Source organism: Oryzias latipes, chromosome 22 (genome assembly GCF_053564925.1).
Source record: "Oryzias latipes strain Hd-rR chromosome 22, Olatipes_Hd-rR_3.1".
NCBI classification, from domain to species: Eukaryota; Metazoa; Chordata; class Actinopteri; order Beloniformes; family Adrianichthyidae; genus Oryzias; species Oryzias latipes.
The window spans coordinates 12,067,813-12,091,420 of record NC_136258.1 but is presented as its reverse complement, the minus strand read 5'-3'; positions in this window follow the sequence as shown (position 1 = coordinate 12,091,420).

Genomic DNA, 23,608 nt, shown 5'->3' with positions numbered 1-23,608 from the left:
GCCAAGTGCGCTCTAATGTAAGAGTGGCCGTTGTCAAATGGCAACTTACACCACACGGTAGCTGATGCAATTGATGCTTGAAGTTGTAATCCTGAGCATTTCTGGGGTGAAGCTTGTGAGGATAAAAGTCAGCTTGACATTGAACCAAACATAAAAGTCGTCTGTGCTAAAGTGCGCCAGTTGCTGACTGATGATGATAAAGGTCCTGTTCATGATGCGATCTCTCACAGCAGGTTGGAATACTGGGATCTGTCAAATTAGGAAACAGGAGAATTCACACATGCTGCACTGATGAAGAGGCCAACGTGCCCAGGTTAGTTTGTACACTTCTGGTTACATGTCTGACACCATCCTACCTTGAAAGTTTAAAAAGCAAAGGCTTACCTTTCCAGTAAGCGTTAGATTTGTCAGGAACTGGTCCACATTTTGCAGGGCGTTGCCAGTGTCAAGCCGCTCAAAGACTTGATCAATCGTGTCTGTGTCGTTTGAGCTGCCTAACCTTAGGACTAGTGTTGCCACCTGAGAAGGAGTCAGCTCGGACAAGTATTGGAGCTGTGGGGGGGGGGGGGGGGGGGGGGGGGGGGGGGGAGTAAGTTACCAGTCAACGAGAAGCAATGGCCAAAGACTTGGCTAGAATATGGCAGTTTCTGAAAGTTGAAGCAGACAGCTAAGACAAAACACTCACGCTGGAGAAATTTGGATTGATTGCCAGCAATTCTTTTAGCTCTGCAAATTCAGAGAAAGCGCCCACATTTGCCTGGAGCCAGTTGTCACCACTGCCCACAGAGGAGATGCAGCCGGGATCTGCAAAACATGAGGTAGGCGAAGCTATTGGCTTTGTGTTGACACCAGCTGATAGCAAAGCAATGGCATAGTGTGTCTGAATATCTTCTTTTACCAGATGAATCTTTCCTCGACAAGAATGGTATGATGAAATGAGTGAAGACTGCTCGCTGACTGCCACTGTCCATGACGGCCTTTTGGGTGCCAAAAGCCTTGATGCTACAACGCAAAAGAAGCTTTTCATTGTCCAAACATGCCGGGGCATTTGTTGAATTTTTGCAAGGAAGAGCAATAGATGACGTGCAAACCCATGGACTTACACAATCTGGTACGTTACGCAGCTGAAGTTGTTGGAGCTCAGGCAGGTGAGGAAGTTTGTTGTGGGAGAGGCCAAGAAGAGGCGCAGCCTATTCTGGAACCAGCTGGCGATGGAATCCTGACTCAGTAGTTCTGCCTGACTGAACTTGTTGACTTTCACCTCTCCCAAAGCTTCCAGAGCATTTGACAAGGTTGGGCTGCTCTTTTTGATGGTGGGGTTCTGACAATCGATTCAAGAACTTACTGGTTAGAGCGAACTTGCAAATCCCATTGGAAAGAAATACAAAATACTTTACACAATTTGCTCTATTGGATTTACCATGGTGGACAACGTGTCCAGAGCTTGGTCCAGATCAGAAATTCTTTGGAAGAAAAGCTTCCAGACTTCTACAGGGTATGTCTGTTGTCTTTCCAGAGAGCACTCCAAAAGTGTGGCTACATTTCTTGGTGTGAGAGCTTCAGCCTTGGAGTGGGAAAACGAGAAATACATATGCAAATCATTTATTTTGTCTTTGCCATATTAAAACATCGACTCAGGACAACCAGTCAGAAACGGGTCTAGTGCCTTTTGTAGTTGGTTGCCTTTGTAGAATAGTCTTACCGATGAACAGGCATGTTCAGTGATGGTGAAATTGCATAAGGCTGCAGATGAATTGCCAATGTCCACTGTTTGGTCAAGAGGGAGTCTAAGAGAAGCAAAAAGAAACCAATTGCTGTCTTGCACATGCGGCGTAAGGCAAACCTGCCAGCTGTGCGTAGGGTGAAAGACAAAACTACCTACCCGTAGGTCCCAGCACAGATGAGCTTCTCTGTGAACAGACAATAGTTGTGCATCACACACGCGTGCTTGACAGTGTCAACTTTTCAAGCATGTCTAAATGAGTAACCTTTGGCGGACTTACCGTCAACAGGGCTCTCCTTGCACTGGGCAAAACATTAAACAACATATGTTAGTGTAATCTAGCATGCTCAAATGTGCAACACCTTCATATACCCAACATTGGACAATTGACATGCCACAGCTTTATCTTTGAATAGCTTGAATCTTGAGTACATTTTAAGTCACATGTCTATTAGGCACCTACCTTAAAGGAATCTGGCAGTGAGCAAGCTGTTACAGAGAGGAAAAACACATTTTGTCATAGGAATCAATGTCTTGCTATGACAGTAGCAGGACTTTCTACAAAAGACTTTATCTTGCAAGTATTTCTGACACGTACCTGTGAATGTCTTCTGGAGTGACTCTATGCTCGATCTCACGCTCATTGAAAGATCAAGTGGCAGGTATCTCAAACTTTGCTGAAGACCAGAGAGTCTGAATGAAGAATAAAAGAGGAAAAAGTGCATTAGAGGGGTTTTGTTGCATGCATTCCTTCCTGTGATCAAGGCCAAAAATATTTTGCTCTTGGAAAATTGACTCTTACATAGCTTCATAGGATGCACAGCTGATGTTACTGGGGATCACCCACAAGCTGACTGGATTGAGGCTTGCTATTACAGGAACCAAGTAGTTTTGGAACCAAAGCTTAAAGCTTCCAGGCTGAAAGTTGGCAAATTTAGGTGCAAGAGCTGTCAAAGTCACGTTCAAGATGGTGTCTCGTACAGCCGAGTTTTTAATGAAGGTGATGTTCATCTGAAAACCAAGGAATTCAAAGATGTGGTTAAAGAGGACATGTCATCGTTCCGAAATCGCGTGAATTTACAAGCAAAGCTGGGGACGCATCACTGCATGGCAAGGCTGTCCTGATCCCATTGGTCCATTAGTCCAGAAGCGTGAGGAGAGTTTGTGTAAAGCCTTTACCTGGTTGTTGCCTTGTTTCAAAGCCAGGAAGAACTGACTGAGCTGGCCCTCATCTCCGGACTGGCTCAGGTCAGTGAGCACCTCTTTTATGAGGGTCACATTGACGGAAGGAGCACTGGCTAAATCCAGGATCAGCCCAGCCTTCTCTTGTGCTGACAGAACAGTAGCAACTGCCTCCTGGTGATGCAAAGCAAAAGGGTTTGGATGAAGTTCTCCTCTTTGTCCGCAACTATATGCTTGTGTATCGTACACATTCTGGATGCAAGGCTGATGTTTGAGGGAAAGATTGAAAGTGAAACTTCTGACATACCCTGGAGAGGTTGAAGACTTTCAGGTCAGTGTACGTTGTGTATTGACTAAATGGACCCAAGTTTCTTTGAATCCATTCGCCATCCGTTTGGATTCCCACCCTGCAATCTGAAGTACGTTGAGAGGCATTAGAATTTGCACACAAGACTTAGCCACCTTATCAAATTAGTGACAATGCCAGCCATGTCAATTTTCCCTGTTCCCCATGTCTGCACGTTTCCACGTTTAATGATAACAGCGCACTATGTTGTTGAGTCCCCGTACCTGGTGTATTGATGACGGCGGCGGATGTTTTGAGGTAGTCCAGCAGTATCTGTGCAATTTCTGCCTGTCTATCACGAGTCATGTCAGTGTAAACACTGGCTAGGCCGCTTACCCTGCAAAGATGGAAAGGAAACTTTATACTCGGCTTCTTATGCCAAGTGCGCTCTAATGTAAGAGTGGCCGTTGTCAAATGGCAACTTACACCACACGGTAGCTGATGCAATTGATGCTTGAAGTTGTAATCCTGAGCATTTCTGGGGTGAAGCTTGTGAGGATAAAAGTCAGCTTGACATTGAACCAAACATAAAAGTCGTCTGTGCTAAAGTGCGCCAGTTGCTGACTGGTGATGATAAAGGTCCTGTTCATGATGCGATCTCTCACAGCAGGTTGGAATACTGGGATCTGTCAAATTAGGAAACAGGAGAATTCACACATGCTGCACTGATGAAGAGGCCAACGTGCCCAGGTTAGTTTGTACACTTCTGGTTACATGTCTGACACCATCCTACCTTGAAAGTTTAAAAAGCAAAGGCTTACCTTTCCAGTAAGCGTTAGATTTGTCAGGAACTGGTCCACATTTTGCAGGGCGTTGCCAGTGTCAAGCCGCTCAAAGACTTGATCAATCGTGTCTGTGTCGTTTGAGCTGCCTAACCTTAGGACTAGTGTTGCCACCTGAGAAGGAGTCAGCTCGGACAAGTATTGGAGCTGTGGGGGGGGGGAGAGTAAGTTACCAGTCAACGAGAAGCAATGGCCAAAGACTTGGCTAGAATATGGCAGTTTCTGAAAGTTGAAGCAGACAGCTAAGACAAAACACTCACGCTGGAGAAATTTGGATTGATTGCCAGCAATTCTTTTAGCTCTGCAAATTCAGAGAAAGCGCCCACATTTGCCTGGAGCCAGTTGTCACCACTGCCCACAGAGGAGATGCAGCCGGGATCTGCAAAACATGAGGTAGGCGAAGCTATTGGCTTTGTGTTGACACCAGCTGATAGCAAAGCAATGGCATAGTGTGTCTGAATATCTTCTTTTACCAGATGAATCTTTCCTCGACAAGAATGGTATGATGAAATGAGTGAAGACTGCTCGCTGACTGCCACTGTCCATGACGGCCTTTTGGGTGCCAAAAGCCTTGATGCTACAACGCAAAAGAAGCTTTTCATTGTCCAAACATGCCGGGGCATTTGTTGAATTTTTGCAAGGAAGAGCAATAGATGACGTGCAAACCCATGGACTTACACAATCTGGTACGTTACGCAGCTGAAGTTGTTGGAGCTCAGGCAGGTGAGGAAGTTTGTTGTGGGAGAGGCCAAGAAGAGGCGCAGCCTATTCTGGAACCAGCTGGCGATGGAATCCTGACTCAGTAGTTCTGCCTGACTGAACTTGTTGACTTTCACCTCTCCCAAAGCTTCCAGAGCATTTGACAAGGTTGGGCTGCTCTTTTTGATGGTGGGGTTCTGACAATCGATTCAAGAACTTACTGGTTAGAGCGAACTTGCAAATCCCATTGGAAAGAAATACAAAATACTTTACACAATTTGCTCTATTGGATTTACCATGGTGGACAACGTGTCCAGAGCTTGGTCCAGATCAGAAATTCTTTGGAAGAAAAGCTTCCAGACTTCTACAGGGTATGTCTGTTGTCTTTCCAGAGAGCACTCCAAAAGTGTGGCTACATTTCTTGGTGTGAGAGCTTCAGCCTTGGAGTGGGAAAACGAGAAATACATATGCAAATCATTTATTTTGTCTTTGCCATATTAAAACATCGACTCAGGACAACCAGTCAGAAACGGGTCTAGTGCCTTTTGTAGTTGGTTGCCTTTGTAGAATAGTCTTACCGATGAACAGGCATGTTCAGTGATGGTGAAATTGCATAAGGCTGCAGATGAATTGCCAATGTCCACTGTTTGGTCAAGAGGGAGTCTAAGAGAAGCAAAAAGAAACCAATTGCTGTCTTGCACATGCGGCGTAAGGCAAACCTGCCAGCTGTGCGTAGGGTGAAAGACAAAACTACCTACCCGTAGGTCCCAGCACAGATGAGCTTCTCTGTGAACAGACAATAGTTGTGCATCACACACGCGTGCTTGACAGTGTCAACTTTTCAAGCATGTCTAAATGAGTAACCTTTGGCGGACTTACCGTCAACAGGGCTCTCCTTGCACTGGGCAAAACATTAAACAACATATGTTAGTGTAATCTAGCATGCTCAAATGTGCAACACCTTCATATACCCAACATTGGACAATTGACATGCCACAGCTTTATCTTTGAATAGCTTGAATCTTGAGTACATTTTAAGTCACATGTCTATTAGGCACCTACCTTAAAGGAATCTGGCAGTGAGCAAGCTGTTACAGAGAGGAAAAACACATTTTGTCATAGGAATCAATGTCTTGCTATGACAGTAGCAGGACTTTCTACAAAAGACTTTATCTTGCAAGTATTTCTGACACGTACCTGTGAATGTCTTCTGGAGTGACTCTATGCTCGATCTCACGCTCATTGAAAGATCAAGTGGCAGGTATCTCAAACTTTGCTGAAGACCAGAGAGTCTGAATGAAGAATAAAAGAGGAAAAAGTGCATTAGAGGGGTTTTGTTGCATGCATTCCTTCCTGTGATCAAGGCCAAAAATATTTTGCTCTTGGAAAATTGACTCTTACATAGCTTCATAGGATGCACAGCTGATGTTACTGGGGATCACCCACAAGCTGACTGGATTGAGGCTTGCTATTACAGGAACCAAGTAGTTTTGGAACCAAAGCTTAAAGCTTCCAGGCTGAAAGTTGGCAAATTTAGGTGCAAGAGCTGTCAAAGTCACGTTCAAGATGGTGTCTCGTACAGCCGAGTTTTTAATGAAGGTGATGTTCATCTGAAAACCAAGGAATTCAAAGATGTGGTTAAAGAGGACATGTCATCGTTCCGAAATCGCGTGAATTTACAAGCAAAGCTGGGGACGCATCACTGCATGGCAAGGCTGTCCTGATCCCATTGGTCCATTAGTCCAGAAGCGTGAGGAGAGTTTGTGTAAAGCCTTTACCTGGTTGTTGCCTTGTTTCAAAGCCAGGAAGAACTGACTGAGCTGGCCCTCATCTCCGGACTGGCTCAGGTCAGTGAGCACCTCTTTTATGAGGGTCACATTGACGGAAGGAGCACTGGCTAAATCCAGGATCAGCCCAGCCTTCTCTTGTGCTGACAGAACAGTAGCAACTGCCTCCTGGTGATGCAAAGCAAAAGGGTTTGGATGAAGTTCTCCTCTTTGTCCGCAACTATATGCTTGTGTATCGTACACATTCTGGATGCAAGGCTGATGTTTGAGGGAAAGATTGAAAGTGAAACTTCTGACATACCCTGGAGAGGTTGAAGACTTTCAGGTCAGTGTACGTTGTGTATTGACTAAATGGACCCAAGTTTCTTTGAATCCATTCGCCATCCGTTTGGATTCCCACCCTGCAATCTGAAGTACGTTGAGAGGCATTAGAATTTGCACACAAGACTTAGCCACCTTATCAAATTAGTGACAATGCCAGCCATGTCAATTTTCCCTGTTCCCCATGTCTGCACGTTTCCACGTTTAATGATAACAGCGCACTATGTTGTTGAGTCCCCGTACCTGGTGTATTGATGACGGCGGCGGATGTTTTGAGGTAGTCCAGCAGTATCTGTGCGATTTCTGCCTGTCTATCACGAGTCATGTCAGTGTAAACACTGGCTAGGCCGCTTACCCTGCAAAGATGGAAAGGAAACTTTATACTCGGCTTCTTATGCCAAGTGCGCTCTAATGTAAGAGTGGCCGTTGTCAAATGGCAACTTACACCACACGGTAGCTGATGCAATTGATGCTTGAAGTTGTAATCCTGAGCATTTCTGGGGTGAAGCTTGTGAGGATAAAAGTCAGCTTGACATTGAACCAAACATAAAAGTCGTCTGTGCTAAAGTGCGCCAGTTGCTGACTGATGATGATAAAGGTCCTGTTCATGATGCGATCTCTCACAGCAGGTTGGAATACTGGGATCTGTCAAATTAGGAAACAGGAGAATTCACACATGCTGCACTGATGAAGAGGCCAACGTGCCCAGGTTAGTTTGTACACTTCTGGTTACATGTCTGACACCATCCTACCTTGAAAGTTTAAAAAGCAAAGGCTTACCTTTCCAGTAAGCGTTAGATTTGTCAGGAACTGGTCCACATTTTGCAGGGCGTTGCCAGTGTCAAGCCGCTCAAAGACTTGATCAATCGTGTCTGTGTCGTTTGAGCTGCCTAACCTTAGGACTAGTGTTGCCACCTGAGAAGGAGTCAGCTCGGACAAGTATTGGAGCTGTGGGGGGGGGGGGGGGGGGGGGGAGTAAGTTACCAGTCAACGAGAAGCAATGGCCAAAGACTTGGCTAGAATATGGCAGTTTCTGAAAGTTGAAGCAGACAGCTAAGACAAAACACTCACGCTGGAGAAATTTGGATTGATTGCCAGCAATTCTTTTAGCTCTGCAAATTCAGAGAAAGCGCCCACATTTGCCTGGAGCCAGTTGTCACCACTGCCCACAGAGGAGATGCAGCCGGGATCTGCAAAACATGAGGTAGGCGAAGCTATTGGCTTTGTGTTGACACCAGCTGATAGCAAAGCAATGGCATAGTGTGTCTGAATATCTTCTTTTACCAGATGAATCTTTCCTCGACAAGAATGGTATGATGAAATGAGTGAAGACTGCTCGCTGACTGCCACTGTCCATGACGGCCTTTTGGGTGCCAAAAGCCTTGATGCTACAACGCAAAAGAAGCTTTTCATTGTCCAAACATGCCGGGGCATTTGTTGAATTTTTGCAAGGAAGAGCAATAGATGACGTGCAAACCCATGGACTTACACAATCTGGTACGTTACGCAGCTGAAGTTGTTGGAGCTCAGGCAGGTGAGGAAGTTTGTTGTGGGAGAGGCCAAGAAGAGGCGCAGCCTATTCTGGAACCAGCTGGCGATGGAATCCTGACTCAGTAGTTCTGCCTGACTGAACTTGTTGACTTTCACCTCTCCCAAAGCTTCCAGAGCATTTGACAAGGTTGGGCTGCTCTTTTTGATGGTGGGGTTCTGACAATCGATTCAAGAACTTACTGGTTAGAGCGAACTTGCAAATCCCATTGGAAAGAAATACAAAATACTTTACACAATTTGCTCTATTGGATTTACCATGATGGACAACGTGTCCAGAGCTTGGTCCAGATCAGAAATTCTTTGGAAGAAAAGCTTCCAGACTTCTACAGGGTATGTCTGTTGTCTTTCCAGAGAGCACTCCAAAAGTGTGGCTACATTTCTTGGTGTGAGAGCTTCAGCCTTGGAGTGGGAAAACGAGAAATACATATGCAAATCATTTATTTTGTCTTTGCCATATTAAAACATCGACTCAGGACAACCAGTCAGAAACGGGTCTAGTGCCTTTTGTAGTTGGTTGCCTTTGTAGAATAGTCTTACCGATGAACAGGCATGTTCAGTGATGGTGAAATTGCATAAGGCTGCAGATGAATTGCCAATGTCCACTGTTTGGTCAAGAGGGAGTCTAAGAGAAGCAAAAAGAAACCAATTGCTGTCTTGCACATGCGGCGTAAGGCAAACCTGCCAGCTGTGCGTAGGGTGAAAGACAAAACTACCTACCCGTAGGTCCCAGCACAGATGAGGTTCTCTGTGAACAGACAATAGTTGTGCATCACACACGCGTGCTTGACAGTGTCAACTTTTCAAGCATGTCTAAATGAGTAACCTTTGGCGGACTTACCGTCAACAGGGCTCTCCTTGCACTGGGCAAAACATTAAACAACATATGTTAGTGTAATCTAGCATGCTCAAATGTGCAACACCTTCATATACCCAACATTGGACAATTGACATGCCACAGCTTTATCTTTGAATAGCTTGAATCTTGAGTACATTTTAAGTCACATGTCTATTAGGCACCTACCTTAAAGGAATCTGGCAGTGAGCAAGCTGTTACAGAGAGGAAAAACACATTTTGTCATAGGAATCAATGTCTTGCTATGACAGTAGCAGGACTTTCTACAAAAGACTTTATCTTGCAAGTATTTCTGACACGTACCTGTGAATGTCTTCTGGAGTGACTCTATGCTCGATCTCACGCTCATTGAAAGATCAAGTGGCAGGTATCTCAAACTTTGCTGAAGACCAGAGAGTCTGAATGAAGAATAAAAGAGGAAAAAGTGCATTAGAGGGGTTTTGTTGCATGCATTCCTTCCTGTGATCAAGGCCAAAAATATTTTGCTCTTGGAAAATTGACTCTTACATAGCTTCATAGGATGCACAGCTGATGTTACTGGGGATCACCCACAAGCTGACTGGATTGAGGCTTGCTATTACAGGAACCAAGTAGTTTTGGAACCAAAGCTTAAAGCTTCCAGGCTGAAAGTTGGCAAATTTAGGTGCAAGAGCTGTCAAAGTCACGTTCAAGATGGTGTCTCGTACAGCCGAGTTTTTAATGAAGGTGATGTTCATCTGAAAACCAAGGAATTCAAAGATGTGGTTAAAGAGGACATGTCATCGTTCCGAAATCGCGTGAATTTACAAGCAAAGCTGGGGACGCATCACTGCATGGCAAGGCTGTCCTGATCCCATTGGTCCATTAGTCCAGAAGCGTGAAGAGAGTTTGTGTAAAGCCTTTACCTGGTTGTTGCCTTGTTTCAAAGCCAGGAAGAACTGACTGAGCTGGCCCTCATCTCCGGACTGGCTCAGGTCAGTGAGCACCTCTTTTATGAGGGTCACATTGACGGAAGGAGCACTGGCTAAATCCAGGATCAGCCCAGCCTTCTCTTGTGCTGACAGAACAGTAGCAACTGCCTCCTGGTGATGCAAAGCAAAAGGGTTTGGATGAAGTTCTCCTCTTTGTCCGCAACTATATGCTTGTGTATCGTACACATTCTGGATGCAAGGCTGATGTTTGAGGGAAAGATTGAAAGTGAAACTTCTGACATACCCTGGAGAGGTTGAAGACTTTCAGGTCAGTGTACGTTGTGTATTGACTAAATGGACCCAAGTTTCTTTGAATCCATTCGCCATCCGTTTGGATTCCCACCCTGCAATCTGAAGTACGTTGAGAGGCATTAGAATTTGCACACAAGACTTAGCCACCTTATCAAATTAGTGACAATGCCAGCCATGTCAATTTTCCCTGTTCCCCATGTCTGCACGTTTCCACGTTTAATGATAACAGCGCACTATGTTGTTGAGTCCCCGTACCTGGTGTATTGATGACGGCGGCGGATGTTTTGAGGTAGTCCAGCAGTATCTGTGCGATTTCTGCCTGTCTATCACGAGTCATGTCAGTGTAAACACTGGCTAGGCCGCTTACCCTGCAAAGATGGAAAGGAAACTTTATACTCGGCTTCTTATGCCAAGTGCGCTCTAATGTAAGAGTGGCCGTTGTCAAATGGCAACTTACACCACACGGTAGCTGATGCAATTGATGCTTGAAGTTGTAATCCTGAGCATTTCTGGGGTGAAGCTTGTGAGGATAAAAGTCAGCTTGACATTGAACCAAACATAAAAGTCGTCTGTGCTAAAGTGCGCCAGTTGCTGACTGATGATGATAAAGGTCCTGTTCATGATGCGATCTCTCACAGCAGGTTGGAATACTGGGATCTGTCAAATTAGGAAACAGGAGAATTCACACATGCTGCACTGATGAAGAGGCCAACGTGCCCAGGTTAGTTTGTACACTTCTGGTTACATGTCTGACACCATCCTACCTTGAAAGTTTAAAAAGCAAAGGCTTACCTTTCCAGTAAGCGTTAGATTTGTCAGGAACTGGTCCACATTTTGCAGGGCGTTGCCAGTGTCAAGCCGCTCAAAGACTTGATCAATCGTGTCTGTGTCGTTTGAGCTGCCTAACCTTAGGACTAGTGTTGCCACCTGAGAAGGAGTCAGCTCGGACAAGTATTGGAGCTGTGGGGGGGGGGGGGGGGGGGGGGGGGGGGGGGAGTAAGTTACCAGTCAACGAGAAGCAATGGCCAAAGACTTGGCTAGAATATGGCAGTTTCTGAAAGTTGAAGCAGACAGCTAAGACAAAACACTCACGCTGGAGAAATTTGGATTGATTGCCAGCAATTCTTTTAGCTCTGCAAATTCAGAGAAAGCGCCCACATTTGCCTGGAGCCAGTTGTCACCACTGCCCACAGAGGAGATGCAGCCGGGATCTGCAAAACATGAGGTAGGCGAAGCTATTGGCTTTGTGTTGACACCAGCTGATAGCAAAGCAATGGCATAGTGTGTCTGAATATCTTCTTTTACCAGATGAATCTTTCCTCGACAAGAATGGTATGATGAAATGAGTGAAGACTGCTCGCTGACTGCCACTGTCCATGACGGCCTTTTGGGTGCCAAAAGCCTTGATGCTACAACGCAAAAGAAGCTTTTCATTGTCCAAACATGCCGGGGCATTTGTTGAATTTTTGCAAGGAAGAGCAATAGATGACGTGCAAACCCATGGACTTACACAATCTGGTACGTTACGCAGCTGAAGTTGTTGGAGCTCAGGCAGGTGAGGAAGTTTGTTGTGGGAGAGGCCAAGAAGAGGCGCAGCCTATTCTGGAACCAGCTGGCGATGGAATCCTGACTCAGTAGTTCTGCCTGACTGAACTTGTTGACTTTCACCTCTCCCAAAGCTTCCAGAGCATTTGACAAGGTTGGGCTGCTCTTTTTGATGGTGGGGTTCTGACAATCGATTCAAGAACTTACTGGTTAGAGCGAACTTGCAAATCCCATTGGAAAGAAATACAAAATACTTTACACAATTTGCTCTATTGGATTTACCATGATGGACAACGTGTCCAGAGCTTGGTCCAGATCAGAAATTCTTTGGAAGAAAAGCTTCCAGACTTCTACAGGGTATGTCTGTTGTCTTTCCAGAGAGCACTCCAAAAGTGTGGCTACATTTCTTGGTGTGAGAGCTTCAGCCTTGGAGTGGGAAAACGAGAAATACATATGCAAATCATTTATTTTGTCTTTGCCATATTAAAACATCGACTCAGGACAACCAGTCAGAAACGGGTCTAGTGCCTTTTGTAGTTGGTTGCCTTTGTAGAATAGTCTTACCGATGAACAGGCATGTTCAGTGATGGTGAAATTGCATAAGGCTGCAGATGAATTGCCAATGTCCACTGTTTGGTCAAGAGGGAGTCTAAGAGAAGCAAAAAGAAACCAATTGCTGTCTTGCACATGCGGCGTAAGGCAAACCTGCCAGCTGTGCGTAGGGTGAAAGACAAAACTACCTACCCGTAGGTCCCAGCACAGATGAGGTTCTCTGTGAACAGACAATAGTTGTGCATCACACACGCGTGCTTGACAGTGTCAACTTTTCAAGCATGTCTAAATGAGTAACCTTTGGCGGACTTACCGTCAACAGGGCTCTCCTTGCACTGGGCAAAACATTAAACAACATATGTTAGTGTAATCTAGCATGCTCAAATGTGCAACACCTTCATATACCCAACATTGGACAATTGACATGCCACAGCTTTATCTTTGAATAGCTTGAATCTTGAGTACATTTTAAGTCACATGTCTATTAGGCACCTACCTTAAAGGAATCTGGCAGTGAGCAAGCTGTTACAGAGAGGAAAAACACATTTTGTCATAGGAATCAATGTCTTGCTATGACAGTAGCAGGACTTTCTACAAAAGACTTTATCTTGCAAGTATTTCTGACACGTACCTGTGAATGTCTTCTGGAGTGACTCTATGCTCGATCTCACGCTCATTGAAAGATCAAGTGGCAGGTATCTCAAACTTTGCTGAAGACCAGAGAGTCTGAATGAAGAATAAAAGAGGAAAAAGTGCATTAGAGGGGTTTTGTTGCATGCATTCCTTCCTGTGATCAAGGCCAAAAATATTTTGCTCTTGGAAAATTGACTCTTACATAGCTTCATAGGATGCACAGCTGATGTTACTGGGGATCACCCACAAGCTGACTGGATTGAGGCTTGCTATTACAGGAACCAAGTAGTTTTGGAACCAAAGCTTAAAGCTTCCAGGCTGAAAGTTGGCAAATTTAGGTGCAAGAGCTGTCAAAGTCACGTTCAAGATGGTGTCTCGTACAGCCGAGTTTTTAATGAAGGTGATGTTCATCTGAAAACCAAGGAATTCAAAGATGTGGTTAAAGAGGACATGTCATCGTTCCGAAATCGCGTGAATTTACAAGCAAAGCTGGGGACGCATCACTGCATGGCAAGGCTGTCCTGATCCCATTGGTCCATTAGTCCAGAAGCGTGAAGAGAGTTTGTGTAAAGCCTTTACCTGGTTGTTGCCTTGTTTCAAAGCCAGGAAGAACTGACTGAGCTGGCCCTCATCTCCGGACTGGCTCAGGTCAGTGAGCACCTCTTTTATGAGGGTCACATTGACGGAAGGAGCACTGGCTAAATCCAGGATCAGCCCAGCCTTCTCTTGTGCTGACAGAACAGTAGCAACTGCCTCCTGGTGATGCAAAGCAAAGGGTTTGGATGAAGTTCTCCTCTTTGTCCGCAACTATATGCTTGTGTATCGTACACATTCTGGATGCAAGGCTGATGTTTGAGGGAAAGATTGAAAGTGAAACTTCTGACATACCCTGGAGAGGTTGAAGACTTTCAGGTCAGTGTACGTTGTGTATTGACTAAATGGACCCAAGTTTCTTTGAATCCATTCGCCATCCGTTTGGATTCCCACCCTGCAATCTGAAGTACGTTGAGAGGCATTAGAATTTGCACACAAGACTTAGCCACCTTATCAAATTAGTGACAATGCCAGCCATGTCAATTTTCCCTGTTCCCCATGTCTGCACGTTTCCACGTTTAATGATAACAGCGCACTATGTTGTTGAGTCCCCGTACCTGGTGTATTGATGACGGCGGCGGATGTTTTGAGGTAGTCCAGCAGTATCTGTGCGATTTCTGCCTGTCTATCACGAGTCATGTCAGTGTAAACACTGGCTAGGCCGCTTACCCTGCAAAGATGGAAAGGAAACTTTATACTCGGCTTCTTATGCCAAGTGCGCTCTAATGTAAGAGTGGCCGTTGTCAAATGGCAACTTACACCACACGGTAGCTGATGCAATTGATGCTTGAAGTTGTAATCCTGAGCATTTCTGGGGTGAAGCTTGTGAGGATAAAAGTCAGCTTGACATTGAACCAAACATAAAAGTCGTCTGTGCTAAAGTGCGCCAGTTGCTGACTGATGATGATAAAGGTCCTGTTCATGATGCGATCTCTCACAGCAGGTTGGAATACTGGGATCTGTCAAATTAGGAAACAGGAGAATTCACACATGCTGCACTGATGAAGAGGCCAACGTGCCCAGGTTAGTTTGTACACTTCTGGTTACATGTCTGACACCATCCTACCTTGAAAGTTTAAAAAGCAAAGGCTTACCTTTCCAGTAAGCGTTAGATTTGTCAGGAACTGGTCCACATTTTGCAGGGCGTTGCCAGTGTCAAGCCGCTCAAAGACTTGATCAATCGTGTCTGTGTCGTTTGAGCTGCCTAACCTTAGGACTAGTGTTGCCACCTGAGAAGGAGTCAGCTCGGACAAGTATTGGAGCTGTGGGGGGGGGGGGGGGGGGGGGGGAGAGTAAGTTACCAGTCAACGAGAAGCAATGGCCAAAGACTTGGCTAGAATATGGCAGTTTCTGAAAGTTGAAGCAGACAGCTAAGACAAAACACTCACGCTGGAGAAATTTGGATTGATTGCCAGCAATTCTTTTAGCTCTGCAAATTCAGAGAAAGCGCCCACATTTGCCTGGAGCCAGTTGTCACCACTGCCCACAGAGGAGATGCAGCCGGGATCTGCAAAACATGAGGTAGGCGAAGCTATTGGCTTTGTGTTGACACCAGCTGATAGCAAAGCAATGGCATAGTGTGTCTGAATATCTTCTTTTACCAGATGAATCTTTCCTCGACAAGAATGGTATGATGAAATGAGTGAAGACTGCTCGCTGACTGCCACTGTCCATGACGGCCTTTTGGGTGCCAAAAGCCTTGATGCTACAACGCAAAAGAAGCTTTTCATTGTCCAAACATGCCGGGGCATTTGTTGAATTTTTGCAAGGAAGAGCAATAGATGACGTGCAAACCCATGGACTTACACAATCTGGTACGTTACGCAGCTGAAGTTGTTGGAGCTCAGGCAGGTGAGGAAGTTTGTTGTGGGAGAGGCCAAGAAGAGGCGCAGCCTATTCTGGAACCAGCTGGCGATGGAATCCTGACTCAGTAGTTCTGCCTGACTGAACTTGTTGACTTTCACCTCTCCCAAAGCTTCCAGAGCATTTGACAAGGTTGGGCTGCTCTTTTTGATGGTGGGGTTCTGACAATCGATTCAAGAACTTACTGGTTAGAGCGAACTTGCAAATCCCATTGGAAAGAAATACAAAATACTTTACACAATTTGCTCTATTGGATTTACCATGGTGGACAACGTGTCCAGAGCTTGGTCCAGATCAGAAATTCTTTGGAAGAAAAGCTTCCAGACTTCTACAGGGTATGTCTGTTGTCTTTCCAGAGAGCACTCCAAAAGTGTGGCTACATTTCTTGGTGTGAGAGCTTCAGCCTTGGAGTGGGAAAACGAGAAATACATATGCAAATCATTTATTTTGTCTTTGCCATATTAAAACATCGACTCAGGACAACCAGTCAGAAACGGGTCTAGTGCCTTTTGTAGTTGGTTGCCTTTGTAGAATAGTCTTACCGATGAACAGGCATGTTCAGTGATGGTGAAATTGCATAAGGCTGCAGATGAATTGCCAATGTCCACTGTTTGGTCAAGAGGGAGTCTAAGAGAAGCAAAAAGAAACCAATTGCTGTCTTGCACATGCGGCGTAAGGCAAACCTGCCAGCTGTGCGTAGGGTGAAAGACAAAACTACCTACCCGTAGGTCCCAGCACAGATGAGGTTCTCTGTGAACAGACAATAGTTGTGCATCACACACGCGTGCTTGACAGTGTCAACTTTTCAAGCATGTCTAAATGAGTAACCTTTGGCGGACTTACCGTCAACAGGGCTCTCCTTGCACTGGGCAAAACATTAAACAACATATGTTAGTGTAATCTAGCATGCTCAAATGTGCAACACCTTCATATACCCAACATTGGACAATTGACATGCCACAGCTTTATCTTTGAATAGCTTGAATCTTGAGTACATTTTAAGTCACATGTCTATTAGGCACCTACCTTAAAGGAATCTGGCAGTGAGCAAGCTGTTACAGAGAGGAAAAACACATTTTGTCATAGGAATCAATGTCTTGCTATGACAGTAGCAGGACTTTCTACAAAAGACTTTATCTTGCAAGTATTTCTGACACGTACCTGTGAATGTCTTCTGGAGTGACTCTATGCTCGATCTCACGCTCATTGAAAGATCAAGTGGCAGGTATCTCAAACTTTGCTGAAGACCAGAGAGTCTGAATGAAGAATAAAAGAGGAAAAAGTGCATTAGAGGGGTTTTGTTGCATGCATTCCTTCCTGTGATCAAGGCCAAAAATATTTTGCTCTTGGAAAATTGACTCTTACATAGCTTCATAGGATGCACAGCTGATGTTACTGGGGATCACCCACAAGCTGACTGGATTGAGGCTTGCTATTACAGGAACCAAGTAGTTTTGGAACCAAAGCTTAAAGCTTCCAGGCTGAAAGTTGGCAAATTTAGGTGCAAGAGCTGTCAAAGTCACGTTCAAGATGGTGTCTCGTACAGCCGAGTTTTTAATGAAGGTGATGTTCATCTGAAAACCAAGGAATTCAAAGATGTGGTTAAAGAGGACATGTCATCGTTCCGAAATCGCGTGAATTTACAAGCAAAGCTGGGGACGCATCACTGCATGGCAAGGCTGTCCTGATCCCATTGGTCCATTAGTCCAGAAGCGTGAAGAGAGTTTGTGTAAAGCCTTTACCTGGTTGTTGCCTTGTTTCAAAGCCAGGAAGAACTGACTGAGCTGGCCCTCATCTCCGGACTGGCTCAGGTCAGTGAGCACCTCTTTTATGAGGGTCACATTGACGGAAGGAGCACTGGCTAAATCCAGGATCAGCCCAGCCTTCTCTTGTGCTGACAGAACAGTAGCAACTGCCTCCTGGTGATGCAAAGCAAAGGGTTTGGATGAAGTTCTCCTCTTTGTCCGCAACTATATGCTTGTGTATCGTACACATTCTGGATGCAAGGCTGATGTTTGAGGGAAAGATTGAAAGTGAAACTTCTGACATACCCTGGAGAGGTTGAAGACTTTCAGGTCAGTGTACGTTGTGTATTGACTAAATGGACCCAAGTTTCTTTGAATCCATTCGCCATCCGTTTGGATTCCCACCCTGCAATCTGAAGTACGTTGAGAGGCATTAGAATTTGCACACAAGACTTAGCCACCTTATCAAATTAGTGACAATGCCAGCCATGTCAATTTTCCCTGTTCCCCATGTCTGCACGTTTCCACGTTTAATGATAACAGCGCACTATGTTGTTGAGTCCCCGTACCTGGTGTATTGATGACGGCGGAGGATGTTTTGAGGTAGTCCAGCAGTATCTGTGCGATTTCTGCCTGTCTATCACGAGTCATGTCAGTGTAAACACTGGCTAGGCCGCTTACCCTGCAAAGATGGAAAGGAAACTTTATACTCGGCTTCTTATGCCAAGTGCGCTCTAATGTAAGAGTGGCCGTTGTCAAATGGCAACTTACACCACACGGTAGCTGATGCAATTGATGCTTGAAGTTGTAATCCTGAGCATTTCTGGGGTGAAGCTTGTGAGGATAAAAGTCAGCTTGACATTGAACCAAACATAAAAGTCGTCTGTGCTAAAGTGCGCCAGTTGCTGACTGATGATGATAAAGGTCCTGTTCATGATGCGATCTCTCACAGCAGGTTGGAATACTGGGATCTGTCAAATTAGGAAACAGGAGAATTCACACATGCTGCACTGATGAAGAGGCCAACGTGCCCAGGTTAGTTTGTACACTTCTGGTTACATGTCTGACACCATCCTACCTTGAAAGTTTAAAAAGCAAAGGCTTACCTTTCCAGTAAGCGTTAGATTTGTCAGGAACTGGTCCACATTTTGCAGGGCGTTGCCAGTGTCAAGCCGCTCAAAGACTTGATCAATCGTGTCTGTGTCGTTTGAGCTGCCTAACCTTAGGACTAGTGTTGCCACCTGAGAAGGAGTCAGCTCGGACAAGTATTGGAGCTGTGGGGGGGGGGAGAGTAAGTTACCAGTCAACGAGAAGCAATGGCCAAAGACTTGGCTAGAATATGGCAGTTTCTGAAAGTTGAAGCAGACAGCTAAGACAAAACACTCACGCTGGAGAAATTTGGATTGATTGCCAGCAATTCTTTTAGCTCTGCAAATTCAGAGAAAGCGCCCACATTTGCCTGGAGCCAGTTGTCACCACTGCCCACAGAGGAGATGCAGCCGGGATCTGCAAAACATGAGGTAGGCGAAGCTATTGGCTTTGTGTTGACACCAGCTGATAGCAAAGCAATGGCATAGTGTGTCTGAATATCTTCTTTTACCAGATGAATCTTTCCTCGACAAGAATGGTATGATGAAATGAGTGAAGACTGCTCGCTGACTGCCACTGTCCATGACGGCCTTTTGGGTGCCAAAAGCCTTGATGCTACAACGCAAAAGAAGCTTTTCATTGTCCAAACATGCCGGGGCATTTGTTGAATTTTTGCAAGGAAGAGCAATAGATGACGTGCAAACCCATGGACTTACACAATCTGGTACGTTACGCAGCTGAAGTTGTTGGAGCTCAGGCAGGTGAGGAAGTTTGTTGTGGGAGAGGCCAAGAAGAGGCGCAGCCTATTCTGGAACCAGCTGGCGATGGAATCCTGACTCAGTAGTTCTGCCTGACTGAACTTGTTGACTTTCACCTCTCCCAAAGCTTCCAGAGCATTTGACAAGGTTGGGCTGCTCTTTTTGATGGTGGGGTTCTGACAATCGATTCAAGAACTTACTGGTTAGAGCGAACTTGCAAATCCCATTGGAAAGAAATACAAAATACTTTACACAATTTGCTCTATTGGATTTACCATGGTGGACAACGTGTCCAGAGCTTGGTCCAGATCAGAAATTCTTTGGAAGAAAAGCTTCCAGACTTCTACAGGGTATGTCTGTTGTCTTTCCAGAGAGCACTCCAAAAGTGTGGCTACATTTCTTGGTGTGAGAGCTTCAGCCTTGGAGTGGGAAAACGAGAAATACATATGCAAATCATTTATTTTGTCTTTGCCATATTAAAACATCGACTCAGGACAACCAGTCAGAAACGGGTCTAGTGCCTTTTGTAGTTGGTTGCCTTTGTAGAATAGTCTTACCGATGAACAGGCATGTTCAGTGATGGTGAAATTGCATAAGGCTGCAGATGAATTGCCAATGTCCACTGTTTGGTCAAGAGGGAGTCTAAGAGAAGCAAAAAGAAACCAATTGCTGTCTTGCACATGCGGCGTAAGGCAAACCTGCCAGCTGTGCGTAGGGTGAAAGACAAAACTACCTACCCGTAGGTCCCAGCACAGATGAGGTTCTCTGTGAACAGACAATAGTTGTGCATCACACACGCGTGCTTGACAGTGTCAACTTTTCAAGCATGTCTAAATGAGTAACCTTTGGCGGACTTACCGTCAACAGGGCTCTCCTTGCACTGGGCAAAACATTAAACAACATATGTTAGTGTAATCTAGCATGCTCAAATGTGCAACACCTTCATATACCCAACATTGGACAATTGACATGCCACAGCTTTATCTTTGAATAGCTTGAATCTTGAGTACATTTTAAGTCACATGTCTATTAGGCACCTACCTTAAAGGAATCTGGCAGTGAGCAAGCTGTTACAGAGAGGAAAAACACATTTTGTCATAGGAATCAATGTCTTGCTATGACAGTAGCAGGACTTTCTACAAAAGACTTTATCTTGCAAGTATTTCTGACACGTACCTGTGAATGTCTTCTGGAGTGACTCTATGCTCGATCTCACGCTCATTGAAAGATCAAGTGGCAGGTATCTCAAACTTTGCTGAAGACCAGAGAGTCTGAATGAAGAATAAAAGAGGAAAAAGTGCATTAGAGGGGTTTTGTTGCATGCATTCCTTCCTGTGATCAAGGCCAAAAATATTTTGCTCTTGGAAAATTGACTCTTACATAGCTTCATAGGATGCACAGCTGATGTTACTGGGGATCACCCACAAGCTGACTGGATTGAGGCTTGCTATTACAGGAACCAAGTAGTTTTGGAACCAAAGCTTAAAGCTTCCAGGCTGAAAGTTGGCAAATTTAGGTGCAAGAGCTGTCAAAGTCACGTTCAAGATGGTGTCTCGTACAGCCGAGTTTTTAATGAAGGTGATGTTCATCTGAAAACCAAGGAATTCAAAGATGTGGTTAAAGAGGACATGTCATCGTTCCGAAATCGCGTGAATTTACAAGCAAAGCTGGGGACGCATCACTGCATGGCAAGGCTGTCCTGATCCCATTGGTCCATTAGTCCAGAAGCGTGAAGAGAGTTTGTGTAAAGCCTTTACCTGGTTGTTGCCTTGTTTCAAAGCCAGGAAGAACTGACTGAGCTGGCCCTCATCTCCGGACTGGCTCAGGTCAGTGAGCACCTCTTTTATGAGGGTCACATTGACGGAAGGAGCACTGGCTAAATCCAGGATCAGCCCAGCCTTCTCTTGTGCTGACAGAACAGTAGCAACTGCCTCCTGGTGATGCAAAGCAAAGGGTTTGGATGAAGTTCTCCTCTTTGTCCGCAACTATATGCTTGTGTATCGTACACATTCTGGATGCAAGGCTGATGTTTGAGGGAAAGATTGAAAGTGAAACTTCTGACATACCCTGGAGAGGTTGAAGACTTTCAGGTCAGTGTACGTTGTGTATTGACTAAATGGACCCAAGTTTCTTTGAATCCATTCGCCATCCGTTTGGATTCCCACCCTGCAATCTGAAGTACGTTGAGAGGCATTAGAATTTGCACACAAGACTTAGCCACCTTATCAAATTAGTGACAATGCCAGCCATGTCAATTTTCCCTGTTCCCCATGTCTGCACGTTTCCACGTTTAATGATAACAGCGCACTATGTTGTTGAGTCCCCGTACCTGGTGTATTGATGACGGCGGCGGATGTTTTGAGGTAGTCCAGCAGTATCTGTGCGATTTCTGCCTGTCTATCACGAGTCATGTCAGTGTAAACACTGGCTAGGCCGCTTACCCTGCAAAGATGGAAAGGAAACTTTGTACTCGGCTTCTTATGCCAAGTGCGCTCTAATGTAAGAGTGGCCGTTGTCAAATGGCAACTTACACCACACGGTAGCTGATGCAATTGATGCTTGAAGTTGTAATCCTGAGCATTTCTGGGGTGAAGCTTGTGAGGATAAAAGTCAGCTTGACATTGAACCAAACATAAAAGTCGTCTGTGCTAAAGTGCGCCAGTTGCTGACTGATGATGATAAAGGTCCTGTTCATGATGCGATCTCTCACAGCAGGTTGGAATACTGGGATCTGTCAAATTAGGAAACAGGAGAATTCACACATGCTGCACTGATGAAGAGGCCAACGTGCCCAGGTTAGTTTGTACACTTCTGGTTACATGTCTGACACCATCCTACCTTGAAAGTTTAAAAAGCAAAGGCTTACCTTTCCAGTAAGCGTTAGATTTGTCAGGAACTGGTCCACATTTTGCAGGGCGTTGCCAGTGTCAAGCCGCTCAAAGACTTGATCAATCGTGTCTGTGTCGTTTGAGCTGCCTAACCTTAGGACTAGTGTTGCCACCTGAGAAGGAGTCAGCTCGGACAAGTATTGGAGCTGTGGGGGGGGGGAGAGTAAGTTACCAGTCAACGAGAAGCAATGGCCAAAGACTTGGCTAGAATATGGCAGTTTCTGAAAGTTGAAGCAGACAGCTAAGACAAAACACTCACGCTGGAGAAATTTGGATTGATTGCCAGCAATTCTTTTAGCTCTGCAAATTCAGAGAAAGCGCCCACATTTGCCTGGAGCCAGTTGTCACCACTGCCCACAGAGGAGATGCAGCCGGGATCTGCAAAACATGAGGTAGGCGAAGCTATTGGCTTTGTGTTGACACCAGCTGATAGCAAAGCAATGGCATAGTGTGTCTGAATATCTTCTTTTACCAGATGAATCTTTCCTCGACAAGAATGGTATGATGAAATGAGTGAAGACTGCTCGCTGACTGCCACTGTCCATGACGGCCTTTTGGGTGCCAAAAGCCTTGATGCTACAACGCAAAAGAAGCTTTTCATTGTCCAAACATGCCGGGGCATTTGTTGAATTTTTGCAAGGAAGAGCAATAGATGACGTGCAAACCCATGGACTTACACAATCTGGTACGTTACGCAGCTGAAGTTGTTGGAGCTCAGGCAGGTGAGGAAGTTTGTTGTGGGAGAGGCCAAGAAGAGGCGCAGCCTATTCTGGAACCAGCTGGCGATGGAATCCTGACTCAGTAGTTCTGCCTGACTGAACTTGTTGACTTTCACCTCTCCCAAAGCTTCCAGAGCATTTGACAAGGTTGGGCTGCTCTTTTTGATGGTGGGGTTCTGACAATCGATTCAAGAACTTACTGGTTAGAGCGAACTTGCAAATCCCATTGGAAAGAAATACAAAATACTTTACACAATTTGCTCTATTGGATTTACCATGGTGGACAACGTGTCCAGAGCTTGGTCCAGATCAGAAATTCTTTGGAAGAAAAGCTTCCAGACTTCTACAGGGTATGTCTGTTGTCTTTCCAGAGAGCACTCCAAAAGTGTGGCTACATTTCTTGGTGTGAGAGCTTCAGCCTTGGAGTGGGAAAACGAGAAATACATATGCAAATCATTTATTTTGTCTTTGCCATATTAAAACATCGACTCAGGACAACCAGTCAGAAACGGGTCTAGTGCCTTTTGTAGTTGGTTGCCTTTGTAGAATAGTCTTACCGATGAACAGGCATGTTCAGTGATGGTGAAATTGCATAAGGCTGCAGATGAATTGCCAATGTCCACTGTTTGGTCAAGAGGGAGTCTAAGAGAAGCAAAAAGAAACCAATTGCTGTCTTGCACATGCGGCGTAAGGCAAACCTGCCAGCTGTGCGTAGGGTGAAAGACAAAACTACCTACCCGTAGGTCCCAGCACAGATGAGGTTCTCTGTGAACAGA